Genomic DNA, 21,360 nt, shown 5'->3' with positions numbered 1-21,360 from the left:
TCCTCCGGTCGTGGGATAGCTTTGGATTCTGCATGGCCTGAGACAGGCAACTACTGCGCTGATGTGCTCAAAAGGCTGGCCAGGCCAGATCGTTTGGTGTTTCTTGAGATGCTGCCTTCTCTTTTTAGGCATCGCCTTTTCCCTCAGTGCCGCGTGGTGCTGACCAGGGCCACCAGCTGGGTGGGAAGCTACGGCTGCTGAGAGGAGCAGGGAAGGGCTTGCTGTGGAGCAGTCTGTCTTCAGCCAGTGAATGTCTGGTCAGATGAAGACTGCAGCTGTACAAACAAGACGGGACGTTTATTCTCAAGAAACAGCAAATGTACCTGACCTGGCCTCAACACAGGGAAAGCTTTTTGCCTTAGCCGCAACAGAACTGCAACGTCAAGCGTTCCCCTCACCCACGTACGCCCCTAAAGATGCCCCGATCCCATCCCACCCCACCAAACCCCTTGGTTCACTCCAGGTCTCCTCCGGGAAGGCTGCGATGACACTAGTTCTGCAAGCTGCCGCCACACACCGTGGAAGCTGGAGCTGTCAGGGAACAGAAAGGAAAAGGGAATGAGACCCGGCTGAACATCGCAGGAGCGGGATGTAGACAGAGACTCTGGGAGGAGGAGGAGGAGCAGGAGTAAGCACTGACAGGCCGTGCCCTGGTAGGAAGGCAAGCGTCAACTCAGGGCCAGCTTCACTTCAAGGCAGATGACAATAATGATGGCGAAGACCATTTCTCGATTGCTGGTTCAAGTGGCTGCAGAAAGCCTTGAGCCCAGCAACGCCTCTGCCAGTTCGGCATTTCTTACAGAGGTGCAAGGCTGTGTCTTGGCAGTGCCAAGAGAGTCTCAAACTGGTGAACAGATCATACCCACGGAAACCACGTAAACACAAGGCTGAGGCAGGAACCCTGTGGTGGTGGGGCAATGCAGGCAGATGGGTTCAACCTCAGTCCTCCTCTCTGGCAGCATCCAGGCAGGAACAAGCCAGGCAGGCAGAGGCACGCAATGGGACTCCAAGCCCACTGGGACTTCTGGTGCAAGCACAACCTGAGGTTCAGGACATCAGCTCAGCCCTCGTGCTCTGCAGTTTCTCAATCCATGGACACAGTGGATAGATGGGACAGCCACACGTACCGCCTGCAGACGGGTGTCGTAAGCTGTGCCCACCTAACCCCTTTAGCCTGATGGAGCTATATAAAATGGGCAGCAAGCGATGGGGGGACACTTACCGGCTACTGCTTTAAGTAGTATCGGTCTCAGGCTGAACGGCTGTTTCAGGCCTGCAAGAAAAGAACAAAACCGAAACACGCAGCCAGTCAGCGGGGGGACGACAACCATGTCTTGAAGCAAGAGGAGAAACTAAACAGTGGTGTCACCCTTGGAGGGAAGGACACTTTCACTGGGGTAGAGCAGCGGTCCTCAGCCCCGTGCTTGCAGGTGGGACCTGCTGATGCTGCTCACGGGCTGAGGACGCAGCAGTTCAAACCAAGGTCACTGGGGAGAGCAGAGCAGCTTTTGGTCAACCCAGTTGCAGAGCTCTTTGCACACTTAATGGCTCCAGCCCAAACGCTCACCTTCTTTGCACTGGTGTAAAGCCCAAATTACTTCAGTGCCCCAAGCTGGACTTTACACCAGAATGAGCTGTGACAGAGTACAGATGAGCAAACCAGCAGCCGCAGCAGATCAGGGTGTCAAAGGCCCTTCCAGCATGCAGGGGCCTGGTGCCCCCACTTGAGGAGCATCCCAGCTATGAAAAGCTGAGACTGTTTGTCCAGTGAGTGCTTGAACGTTTGCACGTACTTCAAAGGGGGTCGAAACATGCACGTAACCCTCGACGCTGGGAAGCACAAGAAGTTCTTGCTTTCAGCTACATGCAACCCTGACAGAAAAGGACATTTCTTCCCTGCTCATCAGCTCCTGGGAGATGGACTCTCTGAATCTACTTCCCTTCTCTACTATGTGCTGAAGGCAAAAAGGGGCAGCTACCTGAACATCTGCCTGGTCCTGGACACTGGCTGAGCATCTCCACATGGAGTGGCACGGCTAGGCTCTGGCCCTGTCACCAGGACATGGCTTTGCCAGCAGCACCGCTCTGGGGAGACGGGTCCCAGCAAGCCGCCTTCCCTCTGACGTGGTGGACGGTGGCTGACACGATTAACCAGGGTCCCACACCTATGAGACTTGAACATCCCTCCTCCCCGCTCCCCATCTTCCTCTGAACTGCGTGCACTGGTGCAGCTGCCGAGGAAAGGGCTCTAACTGTAAACCGGCAGATGCTTTGCGTGTCCGAGGAAGTTTATTTCAGCTGCCAACATAACCTGATGCTTACGGACCCTTGGTCAGCTCAAAATTGCCATGACAGAGCATTTGGCATTACCTACCTTGCAGAGCCAAAGCAAAGTTGAACTGTGTCATTACATATACATACCACACACACAATATAAGCTCTATATGAACTAATATATTGTGTACAGCTAATGCATCACAAATATCCCTATAGGGGATACCTAACAATAAGTGTGCATACGTAAACTATCTTCAACTGTTTCATGAAACCAGCAAAAACGTTTAATGTGTGCTGAAGAAGGTGGAAATGGGCAGAGGATGTTCTAGATAACTACATACACACATATCTATATATGCACATACATTCGTCTATACACTGTGCATTATGCCGGACAAAGAGCACTCCTACAAGGTGCGAAACCAAGCTCCCCCAAGCCATGGGTTATAGGACCACTCTCAGACTGTGTAAGCATTGACCACTGAAATGGAAAAGAAATAAAATCCCAAGCAGGTGCTTTTTAATGGCTGAACAACGTAAAAAGTAGAGCCACCCCCAACCCCCCCCCCTTTTTTTTTTTCTTTTTGCATAAACCCTGTATCCCCCTTGCTCTTGTCCTTTTCCTGAAGTGGCTGGACGCTGGACAGCCAGCTGCCTGGCACTAGGAGCCCACGCTGAGTTTCCATAGGTGCCGTTTCTCCCTTTCCTGTCACTTAGGTCATGGTAAACTTTGGAGCTGGACTGAGCCCGCTGTAACATGGCTGTTCAGCTCTGGTCCATCAGCATGGCTCATTTTGAGGTCTCTGAGCCTGCAGTGAAGGGGCTCAGCAACAGAAATAAAACCTTTCCTCTTTGCCTCGAAGGTGCAGCCCCCAGCATCCCTGCGCCGGCGACTGACAGCTCAGACAAGGCAAGGCCAAGCTGCAGCGTTACCTCCAGGGTCTTACTTGGCACGGCCGCTGCAGCCCATCAGGATGCTGGCCAGACTCCGGGCCCTGTCAAGGGCTCAGCTACCACCCAGAGACAACGCACTGGGAAAGGCCTCTCCATTTCCACAGAAGTTCCCAAGACAAGACACTGTCCCATCCCCCGGACACTCACACACACCAGGTGAACGATGGAAGCCAAGTAGGACCTTTGCTGACATGTCAGCCAATTCAGGCCACTCGTGAGACACTCTCTTCACTGGCCCATGCCAAGGAAGAAAATGATGCCACCTCTTCCTCAGCTCTTCTCCTCCCACATGGCCAGAGCTCCTGCCCCACATTAACAGGGGAAAGCATCCCAGAACCATCTTGTGTTCCTCCACATCCCCTGTCTTCACAACTTCACCAATCCCCAGCCCACTCCTGCCCCAGGGCCACCGCACACCTCCCACAGGGAGCCACCAACACCACGAGGACCTGCCAACAGTTGTCCTCTCACCCCAACCCGGTAAGGACACAGCTGAGCTTAGCAGAAACAGAGTCCAGAAGAGCAGGAAAAGAAAGGAAGGAGGAGGCAAGGAGAGCTACAGCCAAAACAAGATGCCCATGGAGAACTGTCTTTACCGGTAACCCTCACGGTATCTCCTGGAAGCAGTCGGGCGCTGTCTTCTTCTCACATACAGATCTGAGTCTACCGTCTCCTGAACCGCTTGCTCTGGAAGCAGGACAGAGAAAGATACACCTCTGTTGATAAGCTCCTTGCAGTTGTTGATAAGCCCTGCAGGAGACTGCCTGGTAATAGCTGCCGGTGGGGGCTAAGCACCGTGGGGGGTTAGGAATGGCACTCCTGAGTGCTGGATCTTGTATAAAGGTCCAGAAAACCCCTACTGCAGCCCTCTTTCTTTCCTCAGTTGAAAATGCCTTTATCCTCTCAAGCTTGATTAAACTTTTTAAATTTGGTGCCTTTTTTGGGTGGCGTGTTTGGAAATGCAGCACACTGACCTGAAAATCACGACTGCTGCATGGTGCAGGAGACCATCGCTTCTGCATTCTCCAAGACTCAGGATGGACCTCTCAACCAGGGTCATACCTGGCCCCACTCAACCAGTACAAGGCAGTCACTGGCTTCCAGCACAAACGCAGCCCTTGTGTGCACACAGAAACAATGGTCTCCAAATGACTTCATGGACATCGTTCTGGCCTCCCTCTCCTCCACGCTGGCCAACAAGGCTGGCCTTACACCATAGGAAGGCAGGGCATCCTCTTTCAATACCTGAAGCCATCCAACCTGCTTTCCTAGGAAGCACATCACCTGCTGCATTTCTCACATAGGTTCAGACAGCTCAGAAGAGCGCAAAACCAAATGGCCAAACCAAAAATCACTCCCCGTTTGGAGAATGCCATCAGCTCGTCGCTGTTCAGTCTCTTCCTTGCCAGCTGGTGCAGCTGAAAGTCTGGCCTTGTGCTTTTTGTGTCGCACGGTCCATTGTGAACTAGTATACATACTTATTATGTTAAATATGTGTGTGCATTTAGCATAATAAGGAGGTATATAAATAAGCTGTGGTTTCCAAACATAAATCTGCAGGGACTGCAGAATGAGGAAGTGGGTAAGGCAGCTTTACCTGCGTGTGATAAAACAGAGGAAACTAAAATTAGGACGGCTTCCTTCCCTTCAACACACACAATACTAAATGGCTGTAGAGCTAGTCAAATCAAATTTTGGCAACAGAAGATTTCTTGTAAAACAAAGCACGGACTTAATTATTTCTTTGTTGGTCAAAAATGCTTGTTACAATTGTGGATAGAAGCAATGAAAGTTTCCAAAAGCTGCCATCAAGAGTAATTGCCAAGCGACATTTTGTGGAGGGCAGTTTTGAAACCCGCTGACTGCAGAAGGGCTGGGATGGGCATGAACCCCCCTCCACTCTCGTCCTGGCAAACCCTCGTTTATTTAACCAGCTCTGTCCACTAACAACTCAGCTTCTGGGCTCACTGCCTTCACGTGAAGGAGGGGTCAGTTTGTAAGGGGAGAATATAAAATTTGATTTTGAAGTCAATGACATATTTGCAAACCAGGCTGAGAGGGAAAAGCTTAGGGAAGGGTTTCAGCGCCAGGCTCCCCGGCCAGGCGGAGCAGGGCATCGGGGCGCTACCGAGTCGGAGCCCATGGAGCAGGCTGGCCTGGAGGAGACTGACGGGAGGAAAGGGAAGGCAAGACCGAGAGTATCCAGATCCTTGCTCCCATCTGCTGCCTTAGGAGTCCCTGGTGGTGGTGGGTCAGGGCAAGGTCCACACTCTTTTCCCTTTGTATGGGACCTCAGGCACGGCCAGAGAGCAGCCTCCAGAGCACGCTGGGTGCCACATGGCTGAGTGTGCCAGCCACAGAGCCACGCTTCCCCAAGATTATCTGCTAGGCCAGCGGGAGCATCTTCTGCTTACTGACCCCGTTTTCAGGGCTCTGTAGGCATAGCCACAGTGTTCAGGAGAATGGTCTCTGGGCATATACCCTCATGAAACCAATGCCCGAAGACAGCTCTTGGCTTGATTTCTGTGTAGGCTTGCTTTCCTTCAAAAACTAGCTGCAGGGAAATGCCCACTTGCCTGGCAGATGGTACACAGCACTCACAGCTAGACTCTGGGTGCTAGCTAAGAAGGAACCTGAATATTTGGCTGGGTGTACAGATATTCATGCATGAGATGGCAAAGCCAGGAGCGTTTTCCCCGTCACTCCTGGCTGAAGTGGCAAAAGCAAATGCCTGCACAGGAGAAGGTGATTTCTCTAGCCATAATCTCACAGTTTGGCCCAACTCACCAATCTCTTCCACAATATTCTCAGTGCTTCCAGGAGGAGTGGTTTTCTCCTGTTCAGAAACAAAACAAAACAAACAAAAAAAGAATAACAACCTCAGGTGGGTGCCCCCTTGACCTGCCCTTTTGCTCTGAGAGAGGAATAGGAAGCGCTGGGGCTTTCCTGGTCATCGCTGTGATTAACACCACGAACACCATGGGGACTGAACTGCTGCCCTCCTGTTCTCAACACCAGCACCTGCTGTCTTCAGCCACTCCACCCAGCAAAGTGGTGTCCAACCCATCCAGTGCAAGTCCTTCAGTTATGCTGCTATGCAACCATCTCAAGAGCTAAGTCCTTCTCCTCAGGGTTTTTTTTTCCTTAAAAAAAGCAACATTCAGATAACTCTGCAAATTGGCACTGTTTGCTCCAGAGTTTGGGAAAAAGAGCAAGAACAGCCGCTGTTCATCCTTCTGAAAAACACCGCTAACGTGACTGACATGGACACACAGAAACGACGAAGAACAATGCTGCCCCCAAACCTGCAGACACATACTTAAAGTTACTACGAGTGATACGTTTAGAGTAAGCAAATATTAGAGATTGGTGTATACAAAAGGTTTAAACCCTAACAATACACAGCCATTGGCACTGCAAACCCAGTTAAACACATGCTATCCCCCTGCAGCTGCACCCATCAGAGCTGCCCGCAGACACGTTCAGGTCTTCAGGAGCTGGATCTCGCCCTCCTGCACCGAAAGAACGGATCCGGGAATCCGCTCACTCAGCTCACTTGGACCTGTAATGCCAGATGAGGCTTTCCTAATTCCAGCTGAACGATGAATGCAAATTCCTCAAAACATCAGATGTCATATGCTAATCTATTCAACTCAGCAACGATAGTGTAAGTAGAAAAAGATGGATTAGGAAAGGAAATGGGGTGAAATGATGTTAAGAATTTCCTTAGGGGTTCACAGAGTTTATCAGTGGAAACACTGACTATGTTGATCCCACAGGTGCTGGAGTATTTGGTGCTTTGTTATTTGGGATAACAAAGGAAATCACACCACAGAGTCCACGAAGTGGCACTTGATTTTAAATATTAAGAAAAAAATAAAATTGAGAGAGAAAAAATGTAAGAAGCACCAGCTTTAAAAAAATCAGAATAAAGAACCTCTTTTTTTTTACGGTCATAAGGAGAAAGTAACAAAACTCTGATTTGATTTAATTCAAGTGCAAGCTACCACTTTTAGTCCTGTGCACGTGTCAAGTATATGCTGCCGTTATCTTTTGTGCCCTCTGCTGTCGGTAGCTTCTCACTGTGACGCCTCTCCCATTAGTTTGGCGTGTTTGCTGTCCTTTCCCTGCTCACCACGGGATCCAGCTCAGAAAGTCTCATGCCTTGGGTAGAAAGAAGCTGAAAGCAGTGCAGAAATCATATTTTAATCAATCACAAAACCTCTTCTGGGTTCTCTACCATGTCTTGCATCTTCTGTACTCATCCTGCTTATGCCGTAAACTTGTCAATGAATATGACTTAAGGAGGAGAGCTGTGTCGGAGCAAGAGGTGCAAGTGGTTGGGAGTCAATTTGCAGGTCTGCTGGCTGAAGCCAGCCAACCCCCTTTGCTTTGCTCATTCTCAGTGACTGCAAGTAGCACTGACTGCGCAGTGTCCTGCAGTCTATCAACAAAACTACGCACCAGAGCTACGAACCAGAAACTGGGGACACAAGTGACTTCTGAGCTCTCACGCTTAACATTTAATGTTAAGGTTGTTTTAGATATTGTTTTCCTAGCCTATGGATTATACTGAATGGGCTGCGAGGCCAGCTGCCTGGGTGCTGATGCTGCTAACAGCTGGTTTGCATTTTGGGTCAGCTTGTAGACAGGGCTTTCCCGTGAGCAGGTACCCTTTGGGGTCATTCCTTGTACGCCTGTGAAATTAACCTCTCTGAACTCAGAGGAGGTCCTGTTAATCTGCTTCTTTTGTCTCCAAGCACAGCTGTGGCTTACTAGGTTTCCTTGTATGTGAGCTGGTGTAAGGATTCATGTTTCTTACTCAAATGGCAAGCCCGAGCAGCTGAACAGGACCTGACCTTTGAGCTGAGAAAACTCCTGTTCAATGTACAGACCTCCCTGAAGGCAGGACTTTCTGCGGATCTGCTATGTGGGCTCTTTGCTGAGCGCTGCCTGCCCTCCAGAGGTGTCTTTGAACCTCGTCACCCATCCAAGGGCTTTAAACAACCCGAAGAGACCATCTGAGTCACTCAATGGAAAGGCTGGCTCATCTGGGCTTCGCTACTGCCCTCCAGCATCCAAAACCTGATGTTCTTCCAGCAGGTGAGGGCTGATCGGTGAGAGGGAACAACCAAACAAAGGAATGGAAAAATACAGAACAGATGGGAAAAACATATCTAATTAGCTCCCCAGACCGCACTTTCAGAAGCCTTTCTGGCAAAGGTGCGCTGTGACATTAACTTGACCTCTCTGGTTTAAAGGCTGCCAAGGGCTCCTGCTCTCAGTTGGGATATCTGAACAGGTCATATTGGCACGGTCCTGCATTCCTGCGGGGGCCTGACTGTAACTCAATACTGCCCGGGTCAGGCAGTCCATATACTGCAGGCAGTCCATATACAGCAGACCCCTGGCTCCTGCTCGGAGGCCATGCGCCCCATGAATGCCATTTGGAGAGGGCAGGCGGCAGCAGCATGTGAGGGTGACGCTCAGACAAAGACAGGTTTCAAACAATAGACAGGTTTTCCAAGGTTTTTCTAAACAAGAGCTGTGGGTTTTCTGGGAACACCGTTCAGCGGGGAAGCCCCCTGCTTGAGACCAGAAGTTGAACAAGAGCAGTCAGGAAGAGCGGACCAGAGGGTCTGACACGCTGGTGGTGTTGAACTCAAAACAGCCAGCTCCCGCAGGCGCAAACAATTTACAGGAGAACCACAGCAGTACCCGCTGCCAGGAAAGTACACACAGGATTAACACTTCCCTTGCACTTGGTAGTGTATAACAAACTAGGTGTTAGGTAGCTATAGCTGCCCCAGCTCTCATGAACTTGTGCTTCCTAAATCTAAAAGGGCATCTGCCAAGAAGTGGCACCCATGGATGCACCACTGCCACTGGACACAGCCAAGTGCAAGTGGTGGGTTTGCTCCATCCTTCCTCAGACTTATTACAAGAGATCAACTTCCTGCACCTGAATGCTCCACCAGTCAGCTGAGCCAAGGCATACCCTGATGGAAAGCAAGTGTGACTTAGAACACCTCGAGAGCGATTTAAGCTAACACCCAAATCTCCACACTTGCAGTGGGAGATTATCATTGCATGCCCGTGATAGCTACTGCAACTCTGCTGGGGAGTTTTATTAAAACCTACAGAATCTTTCACCACTTTTTTGTGATTCCCCTCACTGAGTTTCTTCCTGGTCACTTCTCACTGTTCCCCTGTCACCACTCTGGGCTTGCCCTGCTCTCTCCATCCAGCAAGTTCTCTGGACTTAACAGCTCCCTGTCCAAGTTGTCCTTTACAGACATGGCCTTCAACCCTCTTTGTCCAGCCTGGGGAAGTTCAATTAGCTACTCCTGATGTCCTCCTTCCAGCCCTGTTGTCCCATGACTCCTCAAATTCATCTTATGACTCCTCTCTTCCATCCGTGATGAAACAGTATTGATAGTCCCCCAGTCCATAAACTCTGGTCCATAGACTCTGGTCCTATCTGGCTTGCTATCCCAAAATACCTCCCCTTTCATTCTTCCTCAGGCACACTCTTGTTCACATTTCATATTCATCTGCTTTTCCAGTTTACTGCCCAATTCTATTCCTCACAGTCCTCTAGCCCTCTCTGTACTCACATTGCCTTCAATTATTTTCTTCCAGTTCCTGCTGAAAGCCCCAGTGCCAGCAATCACCTTCTCTGCTCTTGAACTGCTTCTCATCAGTTCTGAGCCAAATCAAGAGAGTCTTGATTTCCACTTATTACCTTTACACTGATGTTTTATCTTGGTGTCTCTGCCAAGGCATCATCTCTTGGATGTCTACACCACCTTTGTCAACTTGATGTGCCATAGGCATACTCTGTATTTTCTTGGGAAGAACTTGTGCCATTTCCTTTCTGTCCTAGTCACCTTAGACTCCCTCTACAACCTCAGCGTATTAATTGGCAACTCTCGTCTTTGCCTCTGCACACAAGCTTTCATTGAGTCCTGGTCATTCACCTTCCTCATCTGATCTTTGAAGAGCTAAAAGGTGTAGATGAGCCTTTATTCTTTCTCCTCTTGCAGCCCCATACTACCCTTTCCTTAAGGCTTTCTTACGTATGGGGAAATTGGCTTCATTTTCAGAAGGCAGGCTAAGGTTGAGTCTCCCAGGAGCAGAATGTACTCCCCAAGCTACCTCCCATGCATTCAAAGCCTTTGTAGATGGCCCATGAGCAACCTGTGTGCATATGCTTGCTAGTGACCAAATGGCCCTTCAGTGTTTATCTGAAAAGAGAACATGCTATTCTCTTTGTGAACCTGATCTTGAGGGCTGCCTCCAAGTGCTCTGCAAAATAAAGCCTACAATAAGACTTACCCAAGCTGAAGTGGAGAAGTGGGGAACAGAACCCAGAACTGCTAAGCCCTGACCATAATACTATCCTTCTACTCACCAAAGACCAGGAATTTAAAAAGAGCTAAATATTAAATATTATTACCTTACCATCAGCTCCCAAATCCTGAAAGGTCAGTCCCACCTCATCAGTCTCAAGAAAGCAATATCTTTGGCCCACTGGAAGAAGGAAATCATTATCATGTCTAGGACATTATCTTTAGGCTTATAATGGTTCCTCAAAGGCTTTAACCCAGCTTGGCTCCACATTTCGCTGTAGGTCTGTGTGCTCTTTAAGAGCACCTCTGTAACGCGCCAGCATTTTTCACAAAGCCCTTCAGCCACCTCAGACCTGAAGACAGATATATGATCAGCGGTAAATCTGTCACTCTAAATGCTGGTATCATTGCTCATTACTGCAATTTGGATAGCTAGCAACCATGCTGGATTCCCTTCTGGTGGCCAGAAGATCTTGAAACCTGGTTTGTCAGAAGTGAGGCAAGATGAAACAAATGGCTCTCTTGGTTTATCTGTGAGTTCACCTTATATGCTTGCTAGGACTTGGGAAACTCTTCCCTTTGGGGCAGAACTCCAAAGGCTAAATATTCAGCACAGCTGCCATGTCTTGCCTCCGTTCAGCCTATGAAATAGTCTACTTTTCAACCATCCCAGTTTCTAAGGGGACACTGAAAAGTCTTTTCAGTTCCAATCCAAGATCTGACATACACAAGGTAACAAATTTTTTTGTGTTTTATGTTTTTTTAAACTAAGGACATGCAGGACAATTAGCTGTCCTTTTGGTTTCAGGGATTCAGGGACAAAAGTGTTTAAGAGCCTGTCATGTCCCCAGCTTCTATGAATGCATTTAATCGTTTAGAAAGCAAGTAATACATTTTGTTTCCAGGTCATTCTTTGGCAGAAATTCACAGTTAAACTATGTGCTCTGTGAGTGCTGCTCTGCTTTAAATCTGATGCTTGGCAATTTTGTTGGCTAACCCACATTTTTGCAGGGAAGGAGAGTTAGTGCACAGTCATTCCCATCTCACTTTCTCTGTCCTTCAGATTTTACAGACTTTACCATATTCTCTTTATCTGACTTTCCCCAAGACGCATTTGAAATTTAGATTCATGCTTTCCGAAACGAAATTGAATTTGGGGTTTGCTTAAAAGCACAAAGATCAACAGCGTCAGAGAGCAAAATCCTATGTGTGTCTACAAAACAGGCATGGTGTGGACAGCAACAGCTCACTCCACAGCTTGTGCCAAGACTCTGGCAGGTACCAAACAGATAAAAACACGTGTTTACTAACAACTGCACTGGATAAAAAAAGATGTCACAGAAGCCACTGGAAAATCAGATGCAAGAGTGTTCAATCACTGCTGAGCTGCTGATATTTAAGGGATCCGCTTGAAGACTACCTACTGTCTACGTACAATTTCCTGAAATATTCAGGCACGGCTCAAGTGTGTTTTCAGGCATGACTGACTTTGAGAAAGATTCCTTCAGAACTAAGGATCTGCCTGAACAGCCTGAAGCAAATGTGTTAATACAGCTTAATGAAGTCCACATCAGGGTAATTTCAGCTAACATACTCTGGATTGCCATTGTAGAAAGCTCACTGATAAAGAGGAATTCAACAAGCTGCAACAGTTCATCACCTTATGATAATGTAAATATGTGTTCACATACAAAGAAGAAATGACAAAACTCCAGTATTTCCTTCTGGAATCAGTGACAAGGACATTAGCTCTTGTTCTCTTTCCTTCAGGAGGTTTCTCTTTGTACGATTGTCAGTTTACAGCAAAACTCAACGTTAAGACATTGAAGATCAACTACTCTACTGCCTTTAAGCCACAGAATAATCACAAGAACTACCCTGACCAAGAAATAGGCATTTTGTTTTAAGGCTAATGTATACATTTGTTAATCTTTGTTAATTTGTTTAACTGGGATCAAATGGGATGAATTCTTTCCAGAACATGGGTCTGTCCCCAAGACCCTGAACTTAATGGGAAGGCTCCTACTCCTTTATTAGCCTACAGGTCATACCAATTATGCAGATATATTGGGCATTTTTGCCCCTTTCACGAGAGTCTGTGGAGCCTAGGAAATGAGCAAAAAGAATTCTAAAACGGTGACCTGCAAATTGTGGAGCAATCTAAAAATCTAGCGATTTAAAATAATTGCTAAGGAAAATGCTGAGCTAACTAGCGTGAGCGGAGCACCGTTCCAACACAGCCGCACCACCTGTTTCCACCACCAGCTCAGATCTCTCTAAACCACACTATGCTGTGCCATAAAGAGGGACGGGACTCATTGCCCAGCTTGGGCAATCCATCTAAACGGAGATGGTGATGCACAAAATGAGTCAGCCTCCAAGGATGCCCGTTTCTCTCCCTTGACTACAGACGGAGCCATGGTTAATTAGCTCAGGCTTTAGACATCTAACTTTAGCTGCCTAAATTTGGGCACAGGAATTCTCCTCCCACGTATGTCTCAAGTTAGACAATTAAAGGTTTAGGCTCAGCCTCTTAAAAGCACTCACAGGCATGGCACTGTTGAAGACTTTGTCATCCCTGAGCTGCAAGTCTGCACTCCCAACTCTTCTCTTTTTCAGTGGCTCATCAGAGTGGTGCAGGCTAGGGGCAACCTAATGCAAGGGAGGTGGTGTATGGTTAATCACACCATTAATTGAGGTTATTTTAGGCATTTTATTTTTGCTCCTACCTTCAATGCTCCAAATCACACCTCTCTCCCAGGGCACCTAAGTTAAACGTCTGCAGTTAGATAGTGTAAATACCCCTGAGGTCACTTCTGCTCACCTTAAGAGGTTGGCAGGGATACAGCTCCAGATTCGGTAACACTTTGAGCAGAGTACAGAGAACACAGTGATCAAAAATTTCTCTCAGTTAAACAGATTCCCATTTATCAAAGGCTGGGACACCACCACTGTAGAGCAGAGCTTGGAGAACAAACTGATATGCTGATGTGAGAACCAGCGAGGCAGCGCTGGTAGGCATGGCTAGCTGTGAGGATGAAACCATGCTGATTTTGCTTATATTAAGAGGTCTCTTGCTTGTTCATGGTCATTTTCTCCTGCTGCTCTTATCTTGACTGTGCCTTTTGGAGGTCTGTAAAGCCCACTACAAACACAGTGGTGTTTAACAACCACAGTCAAAGACAGAAGCACTGAAACGATCCCCAGATTTGACATGGCAGATATGAGACAGATGCTATGACCTTCCTAATCATAGCTGTGAAAGAGTAAACAGGTAGTGACAATGGCTGCAATAAGCAGGTGGCAAAACTTTAGACTAAAGCTCAGCACCAGCTCAGCTGCAGATGTGGTACCTGCTCTCACCAACACTGCCTAATTCAAACAGCCGGGAAAGGAAACACCGGAAGCTGGCAAGACTCTTCCAATGAACTTCATTAGTTTTCCCCAAAATAACATCAACTCTTTCTACTCTTTTCCCCAAAGAACCAAATATCTTCTTGAGTTGATATGCCCTCTTTCTCTTTCTTCATCTTGACTCACCCAGCTCTATGAGCAAGTGCCACACGATTAAAAATGCCTCATCACAAAGCACTATGGTGATACCAAACGGATAACATATGCAATACAGTCAGCTTACAATAACCCGAAGGCTGAAATTTATTTGCACAATGTCCTCAAATAAATAAAATCCAAGGGCAGAGCTCTTGGAAACTTTGAGGCTGGACAGTCTTTTGAGAGCAAAGGTCCACGGAGGACTGTAAATATCCATGCTTTGCCATTCTAATATTCCTACTAATTTGTCACCTTATACCCTTCCTCTTATCTCCTTTAATCTGAATCTTACATCCACTACTGAAGTGGGAAATCAATTCAACAAGTCTAAAAATGGGAACACGTACAGGATGACAATATTGACTCACTTATTCTCTGAATATTCTTCTATCAACTCCTGGACAGCAAGTCCACAAAAAACTCCTACATGCTGTCGAACAAAGCACAAATGATTAAATGCATGTTCTTCTCCTCTTGATCCTCTTCAGTCTGTATCAATCCTTCTCTCCTAAGGTATGGGGTGGATCCACACACACATCTACATTGCTGAGTGCTGGCTCACATTACAAACTGCTGGGACATGCTGGATTCTCACAGAGCTTGTGGATCACATGAAGACTATGCCACAATTAACTGTTCAGCCAGCTGGAAGTTAAATCTTGCAAGACAAAAAATCCTAATCTTCTAGACTACAAATATAGCTGTTACTTAACTGTCACCAGCTCCTGAGGTAAGGAAAGTGATTCAAGGAGAAGGAAATTCTGTACCTGTAAATAAATGCTTGTTATTGATGAAAGGCTTGAAACCTATTGAACCTCTGATCATCTTGCTGGAACGTCCTAGGCTTCCTTACCAGCAAGGAAAAGCGGGCAGAACTCTCTCCTCACATCAAAAGAGAAACTTAGAAGTTCACCATGTATCATGCACTGCTTGGAATATACCTGATTAAAAGTCAGGGCTGAAGCACAAACGTGAAACTTCAGTTTTCAGATACACATCCTGATATCTGCCTTCTCTAGTGTGTGCTAGAGAGTTAAGAGTTTGGGAAACACCTAGATGCAATACAGAGATGGAGGACCTGGACAGAGGGAGACTTCAAAAGAAACAGTGTTTTATTTTTCCTGCACAAATGCTCAGATTTTACTGGGTTAGAGGACATCCAAGTATCTAGACAGAGATACTAAAAATCTGACTGGACGTAGTCCTGGGCAATCTGCTCTAGCTGACTGTGCTTTGAGCAGAGGGGCTGGACTAGCTGATCTCCAGACATCCCTTCCAACCTCATCCGCTCTGTGGTTCTACACGGGACTATATAGATCAGGGGCACCCTGAAACACAAATGTGGCAGATTATCTTTTCTGAGAACAGATGATATAGCTGGGGCGGGGGGAAAAGCAGAGAAGCTTTCAGGCACATAAGCTCCACAGGTGCAATGACAGATATCCTCTCTGCCTACAAACCTCTATGCTTGAAAAATGACAGCTGCAACACAGACCTAAAAAGCAGCATGATGGCAGGTCTTGAGAAGATTACAGAAACACGGCCTAACAGTATTATCTTAGGTAATGTCATTTAAGGTGTCTAGCACCGCAGCACGAGAGCCACAAAGACATTTAATCATACGACTGCGCTAGCCATCTACGTAGTTTTCAGGGCCTGTGATGGGCTGAAGTAGCTGACTGAATCAGATGATGGACTGAAGGCGTAAAGCCTCTTGCAGCATAACTAAAACCACCCAAAATCCACCAGGAATGCACTGCAGAAAGCTTGCCACTCTTGCTAGATCTGGAGAAGCGAGGAGGCCCAGTACTACAGCACAGAAGTCAACCTTGTGTGGATGAATAATATCTATTTTTCCTTGCAGTTCTGCCTATTTGTGCCATGCTCCTGTGAATCACGGCTGTATTAGCACTGACATGTCATCACAAGAATTTCCATGGGTATGACTCAAAGATATTCAGGTTAAGGACAGCACTGGAGATTACTGACTATGGGAAGCACTTCCAGCAGAAGCACTGGTTTTGCTGAACCTCCTGACCCGTGTCAAACACGGCATACACAAATACAGGTCCATCAGAGTCGGGCAAGTTACAATGGGCAAGATACCCAGCAGGTATCTCACACAGCCACTGATGACAGACATCTCCGACATGCTCCCTCTGAACTCCTGTCACTTGCTGTCACGGGGCACACACCAGTGCTCAGCCAAGCACCTTTGGAAACAACTCTCAGCTCGCCATCAGCTGGGGCATTGCACTGGCTTTTCTCCCACTGTGGGGCTTGAAGCTGGCACTGTCAGTTTTCTAAATCCATGGCTTCTGCCTTGTCCTAACAGGCACATGTGCTCTACCACCCGTGGTATGTACCGCAGACTGGCTGGCAATCTATTTTTCCAGCATGTAGGAGGCCCACGCCTCTCTGCCATCTGCCACCATTCACTTTTCATTGCTTCTGAAAACAACCTGAAAATAACCCTGCTCTGATTAAGTTTAATGAAGCAGGAAACCCTCTGAGTACATTTTTCCCAAATAATCTGCTTACTGCTCTGTCACACCTACTGCCTTTACCTGTCTTACCCTCCTGCACTTCTGAATCCATTAGTTTGCTCCTGTTTTGGCTGTAACGAGCGGACTGCTCAGTTTCCATGAGAATAGGGAGTCAGTGGGAAATGAGGGGAAATGTAGAAATGATTTTTAGATCATTTAATAATTTAATGTGTAGTAACAAATAGAAATTCGTAAGAAAATATAGATTCTACCCTACTAGGCAAGGGCTTAGATGAGTGCAATGAATGACAAAAAAAACCCTAGCTCCTTCTGAACATCTGTTTGCAAGACAAAACAGCTTCCCTCCAGTGGAAAATGGATTAATGGAAGGTGTCTACGTTGACAGCTGACCAACTATGGCCAAAGTCCTTTTAATAATTCCAATGCCCCCTGAGAAATCTGCAACTAGTATTGCCTCTTGCCAATAGTAGTTACATTACTCTGAATTTCCACAGCTATCGCTCCTGAATGTCCTTGCCCAGGGCTCCAGCTTGGTGGTGTTTTCTGTTTCTCCATCCATAACAGGTTTTAGATCACTCCTCTCTGCACACTAGTGCCAGCAGAGCTGCAGGCTTTTTCAGAACTGGGCAGGAAAAGCAAGCAGAGATCCTGGACGTGGCTGGTTGAGAAGACTGGCACACTTACTGAAGAAGCTTTTGCTGCAAGCCATCCTACCTCTGCTAGACAATGCTGAGGATTTCATTTTCCAGAGATCCTAACTTGGCACGTCGCAACAACCTACATTCATTCTGAAAGAGAGACAAAATTCTCAGAAGAAGGAAGAGAACGCTGCCCCCTCCCTGAACAAAAGCATCAACGTCCTTCCTTGACCTTGGAGAGACAGGAAAGCCTTTGTACATACCCACACGTTCTCATGCTCACGGATGGCACCTAAATCACGTTCTGAGCTGACTGCATCTCTATCATGCCATGCACCCGGGTAACCACGCTCAAATACAGCTCCTGAAACTATCCCAACACTTAGCCTTTACCTGAGCAATAAAAACCCCTCCCCACCCCCAAAGTTTTGGCACTAATACTATTCCAAGCAAAGTTGAAGCTTCCCATTTCACTTCAGTGGCTGTACAACTTATTGACAAGTGCTTTTTAAGGTTTGTTTAGGTGGCGACTTCTTTCTCACTGCTCCCAAAACACAAAACGAGGAACAACAAAAGATTATTTCTGCTACTTTGCTTCTGTATGATTACTGTTCATTCCATATATCAAAGGAGCTTATATTAAAGTTTTCAGCTGTCCAAAGGACGATCATCTGCTGCATCAAGTCTGTGAAGAGTGTACTCCCTCTTCTAAGCAAGTGAATGCTCACTGAAGCTAACTAGCATTATACTAAACTGCACAAAAATAGTGACCACACCGCCTTTTCTCCCCAATTTGTATTCTGCAAACAATCTTCTTTAAACATAGTAGAAAAATAAGCTAAAACTGTTATTTTGCAACATGACCCATTTCCATAATGAAAAATCATTGCTATTTTTTGATCTGTAATAGATCTAATAAAATAGCACCTTCTTCAGTAAATGAAACATGCCAGTAAGTAAATAACCACTTGAATTACTCTTTCTGCCCACGTACTCTGCACAACAGCCTCACATTTTGTATATTTGCCCCTCTGCCTTCAACTGGATGTACTGATTCCCCCAGATAGCTCAGGCAGCTCCTGAAGACTTAAGAAGTTATAATGTCCTGGCTCACTGAAAAGGCTGTTTACAGTAGTGCCTTCATCGCTAAGAAACCTGTCTCTTGATTCTTCGGCAGGGCACAATTATCGACATCAAGGTCTGGCTCTCCCCTCTAAGGTGAAGGCTTCGTACTGGAGCTCCCACCTGGACCTAGAACGCGCTCAGTGACAGAGAGGGGCATTGGCACTGCAAGATATGTGTCCGAAGAATGAAGAATATAAACAGCTGCTAGCATAAAGTAACACAGCCTCGCATAGCTGCCATGAAACTCTGTCATCTCAAGGGCAAAAGCTGATGTATTGCAATGAGGATCACGATAAAAATATAAAGGCATGCATCTTGTTCCATCCCCTAAAAAAGGGCCTTGGCCAAGGCAATGAGAATTTTGCAGGTTGCCAATAGCGACTTTCATGTTTACAGAGTACACTATGCATGATCATCGTGCATAGCAGAAAAATTACACAAGTATTTCCCATGGCTGGATACCATGCATTCACCACTAGATAGGTGTCTGCAGAGCTCCTGTACCCTGCTGAGCCAGATACTTAGCTGGGCAAACGGGAAAAATGCTGCTGTATGTGGGGAAAGTGGGAGATTTATAACAGCTGAAGAGCTGCATAATAATTTCTTGAAGTAAGAAATTATACCTATTTCTATTAATATAGGAAGGCATAATTTACATATAGATACACACACATGCATAGATGCTAATGCCAACATTGACATCTTACACCTGTAACGTACATACAACTCCTGTCACATAGAGCTGTCTCTGAACGACTGCTTAATGTTGAAATATACAGTGCAAAAATAGGAATGTATTGTACTTCGAAATAGCGAGACTTCCTCCCCAGGTCTTCCCCATCCAAGTTCATGGACTATGCATTTCAACAGGATTCACTACCTCAGCCAGGAGCTCTAAGTCTGGTTGAGTCTGAAAGTCTTTATAAGCCTCATACCTGAACCCTTGTGTAGCCTGACAGATACTGAGAGCGCGCTGCCTCCTTTCCTGAATGCTCCTTAGTTTCAGACATAACATCAGCACTTCTGTGATGGTGATGGTGGGACTTCTGATCATGGTGGCCATCCCTTTTCCTGGTTTCTGTGTCAAACAAGACATGGGTTAGCCTGTCCAGATAGTTCTCCAGCTCTTCCTGGGTGTGCTCCAGTTGTTTGCCGACATTACTGGGGAAAAAGGAAGAGGATGGCGGGGGGCTTTTGCTTTCCCTCTCCTTCTTGGCCTCTTCCACATGCGGGTTATGCCTCATTAGAAGAAGCACAATGATAAGCAAGATCAGGCAGAGATACACAACCCAGACTTCTTCCATCTTGGTGGTGAGATACCAAGGAGCTAGTAGAGCCTGCTGATGTACTCAAAGGGAAGAAGACGGGCCAAATACAGTAGGTGGTCAGCGCTTCCCAGCTGTCAGCATCCACAGGAAGGACTGTTGCAAGTAATCAAAGCACTGTGGTAGCTGATGTTGAAGTTCAATTTTCCAAACCAGTGTGGCTTACAAACCTTCCTGCAGTTCTAAATGTGAAAGCAGCACAAACAGTGAGCAGCAAAAAATTTTAAGCAAAGAAGACAAAATAACTTCGTCCTTAGAGTAAAATAACTTCAGCAGAAAGATACAAGATGATCTGTCACAGCTCCATGTGATCTTAAAATAGCAGTATCTCTCCTCTTTTTTTGTTAAGGAACTGCAGGTTCAATGCTTATTACTCTTCAAATAACCTTCCTTCTGTTACAGTGTTCGAATTGTTGTCTTGCTTGAAGTGGTAAGCTTTTCTTCTTTCTAATTCAAAGAAAAGATAAGTTAGGATTGGGGTTTTCCTCCCCAAAGGAAGATAATAGTGTATTTTATCCTTTAGGGGTCATTAGATGCTGAGCCCGCAGTCTACCCTCAGCACTCTTAAAAAAATTTAAGTGGCAGAAGGGAATATTAGTCACCCGAGTTACAGATTCAGTAGGACCAATTTGTTGGCTTCCTTCTGTCTTTGCAGGTCTTGGGAGAGGGAGTCCTCGTAGAAGTGGCTGCTGGGACTCGGGAGGTAATTTCAGCTGAACTTTGCAGGGATCCCTTGGAGATCCTTTGTAGGCTGTTCCTCAGTGACTCTGCCCACCGATTACTCAAAGCAGAAGATGGGCAGCCCGGGGACCAATAAATGCATTTCCACTGACCAAGCCCAAGGGAAGGGATTGGAAGAACTTACCAATTAGTGCCCAGTATCCAGGTTAACAGCCAAAATGTAAGCAGGGACAAGCAGCCACCAGGACAGGGCCAGTCTGCGAGGGGGGAGGCTGCCATCGCCTGCTCTCTCCCCGCCAGAGGCAGGGTCTGTCTAGAACGGGATTGCGTTTCCTAACCTTTGCTAGGGGGATCTTTTTACAGATGAGGGTGCCAAGCCTAAAAGGAGCAGAGATCACATCGAGATTTCTGCTGCCTCTGTGTGGAAACATTCTTGGGCTTACCCTGCCACAGAAACAACTCTAAAATTCTACACTTTGTTCCCAAAAGTGAGACCTTTCCTCTGCTTTGCTATGGTGAATGGTCTGAGAAAAGTTACGGCATTCCTTCATCCTGTTACTCACTTTAAAAGTTGATCCTCAGCTTTTACTTTTTCAAGACCAATGCTATTAAGCAAGCTTTGCTCTAGAGGCACTGTTGTACTTTGCACTCCCTTTTTGCCTTGTCTTTAACTCATTCCTGAGGTCACAACCATGCTGGGAACTCTTCTAACTAGTTTGCTGCCCACAAGCCTGGGCCTGGCACTGCATTTAGGTGGGCAGTCACCAAAGAGATACGGTACTGCAAGTCCAGTCACCCCTTTTGCACCAATCATCTCAAATGCACGGCACGAAGCTGAGGAGAGGATGCAGAAAGAGACAGGCAGGTCAGAACTGAGCTCAATTTCCTACCAAAACTGAGCTACATTTCCTTAATGCAAGAACACTGGAACAGAGAACTCCAAGCAGAT

General features: G+C 46.8%; 1 long non-coding RNA gene across 2 annotated transcripts; it reads right to left on the bottom strand.

The window, feature by feature from the left end:
* Nucleotides 1-455: 455 nt before the first annotated feature.
* LOC127022635 (uncharacterized) lies at nt 456-19,626 on the bottom strand. Of its 2 annotated transcripts, none has more exons than XR_007767362.1 (3): nt 19,341-19,626; nt 1,223-1,273; nt 456-531 (listed from the first exon to the last, which is right to left on the bottom strand). It is a non-coding gene; the product is annotated as an uncharacterized LOC127022635 (long non-coding RNA). The 2 variants fall into 2 exon arrangements; XR_007767363.1 differs by lacking the exon at nt 19,341-19,626 and adding an exon at nt 3,828-3,879.
* Between the last annotated feature and the right edge of the window lie 1,734 nt (nt 19,627-21,360).

This window comes from Gymnogyps californianus, chromosome 15 (assembly GCF_018139145.2).
Source record: "Gymnogyps californianus isolate 813 chromosome 15, ASM1813914v2, whole genome shotgun sequence".
Lineage (NCBI taxonomy): Eukaryota > Metazoa > Chordata > Aves > Accipitriformes > Cathartidae > Gymnogyps > Gymnogyps californianus.
Note: the sequence above shows the minus strand (reverse complement) of the source record. Positions and strands in the feature narration are given on the sequence as shown.